This window comes from Palaemon carinicauda, chromosome 28 (assembly GCF_036898095.1).
Source record: "Palaemon carinicauda isolate YSFRI2023 chromosome 28, ASM3689809v2, whole genome shotgun sequence".
Classification (NCBI taxonomy): Eukaryota; Metazoa; Arthropoda; class Malacostraca; order Decapoda; family Palaemonidae; genus Palaemon; species Palaemon carinicauda.
In genome coordinates this window covers 72,361,631-72,364,130 of record NC_090752.1, presented here as the reverse complement: position 1 = coordinate 72,364,130, position 2,500 = coordinate 72,361,631, and positions in this window count along the sequence as shown.

Sequence of the window (2,500 nt, the reverse complement as noted above, 5' to 3'; positions counted from 1 at the left end):
TGTTATTGATATTCTAAGTAATAGATTGCAAAGCGTAGTTGTGATGGAAAGCATATTGACCAAACGAATGTAATATCTACAGTATTTCACAGGGTAATGGACTCAGCCCATTACTTTTCATATTATATACCGGGTACGCATGATATGCGGTTTGGTCATGAAAACAAGCTTGTTGCATTTACAGATGATGCCACTCCCTTTGCATTAGTTCCATCCCTGAATGTAGCAATTTGGTTGCTAAATCCCTCGATAAAGATCTCTTTTGAAATGGTGCATAATACTAATTATGGCTATGAATTTTGTCTCTAACGAAAAACAATTTATGAATGTAAGTGGGTTTAGGATAGTGGTTCCTCAACTTCCAGATCTGTTAATTGATAATGTCTCATTAAAAAATCTAGGTGAGATTCTTTCCGTAAATTTACTTAAAAAAAAAAACTGTCAGTTTATGCTTTGGTTCTAAAAAAGTTGGCTTATTGAGAAAGTCTTTTAAGATTTCTGATGAGCAATCTATCATCAGGATTTTTTTTTCTTTCTACCTTGATTAGAATATTACTCTCCCGTCTTATCCCGGTGTAGATTATTAATCTCTGGCACCGTTGTTCAGTACTTCGTTCATTTTTCATAAACTTTTTCATAATTCTGACCATCCTTTGCATCCAAACCTTCGTCGACCGTTCCACCCTTTACGTAGTACTAGCTGTATTGACCCTAGTACTGTGCATTTCTGTAAAAAGAAATAGTGCGTTTTCCTTTAATCTTTCTCATACTAATCACTTGATCAGAATGGTACTTTGACACAGCACTCCATTGACCTCTCCCTAAGTTTTGATACTATAATTCCTTATCAAATCACTTTAATTAAGGTGTTTACTCTTGCCCTAATAAAGCTTAAGCCAATTACATTGGGTAAGTAGGTAAAGCAATTCGAATACCTACACTCCGCCGTCCCTCCCTCTGTCTTGACTCTCTTCCTATATCTCCAGTAATCCCCTTTGTGTTATTTTGTGTGTCCAGCAAACCTGTAGCTTCTCTTACCTGTTAAGAGTAATCTTTAGTTTATTGTCAGCTTATTCCATTTTATATATGGAATGGAGACGTAATGCAAATGCATTTCTGCATTTACAGGGTCAAAGTAACATGCCAGTCATGAACATGATGGGAAAACCTCCTTGGTCAAACAAACACTGAGACAACAAAGTGCTTATGCATAAAACATAGCAGATACCCAAATTACGATTGTCAATGGTGAAGTGAGCAAATACACCGAAAAATTTGCAGTCGACTTATATAACACATGATTTCATTTACTCTACCTGTCGAGGAGGTAAAACCAATCAATCCAGCATTTGAAAAAATGTGTGTTTCATAATGTAAACCCAGTTAAAAGCAGCCTTCAGGGCAGGTTTATCAAGTTGGATAAATAGGCTAAAAGCCATAAACTCTTTATACACTCTGACGAAATACAACAATAACATGAAATTTTAATAAGAATTGTAACAAGAATCCAATATATTAATTCTATCAGCTTTTAAGAAAATATAACAGGTTACAAAAAGGTAGAGTAAGCGACGCCGATGAGAGTGAGAAAGGAGGTTACTGGAGGGGTAGGAGGAGGGTCAAGACAGAGGGACGGGGGAGTGTAGGTATTCGAATTGCTCTACCTACTTACCCGATGAACTTGGCTTAAATTTTATTAGTACAAGAGTAAACACCTTAATTAAGGGAATTTAAAAATGCATAATAATATAAAAAATTAGGGGGACGTCTGTAGATTGTTCTGATTAAGTAATTACTATGGGAGATATTAAAGAAAAACACTATTTTTGCTAGAAATGTGTAGTAGGTATGCGTATAATCCTAAATGCTCAAGGTCAAACAGTACTCTAAATGTATCATTCCAGCTTTGACCAGATTATGGAATGATCTTCCTGATCTGGGAGTTGAATTGTTGGAACTTCATATGTTAAAACTTCTTACAAATGCTTTTCTGTTAGATATCTTGACATAAGCCCCCTATCATTGTTTATTTGCAACTTATCTTATGTATCATTGTTACTGGCCTTATCATATTTTATGTTTCTATTTCTCATTTCTAGGGTGCACATTACTTGTGGGTTGTTTTATTTCTCATTATAGTTGATATGTTTCTTCCCTATTTCCTTTCTGCAATAGGCTGCGTTTACAGCTGGGAACTTCTTTTCTTGTTAAGGTTGTATCTTGGTTATTTCCCTTATGTAATAAAGATAAGTGCCATATTATATATATATATATATATATATATATATATATATATATATATATATATATATATATATAGATATATGTATATGTATATGTATATATGTAAACGATAATTTTGCATATTTAGACGTGTTTTTCATATTCATATAAGCCATATATCATATTCCTCTTAATGTCTGGATTCTCTCAACCTCGGGATCAGAGACCCAAGGGGGAATCAACTCAAGATAATAGCTTCTGGTCGGCGGGGTAATCG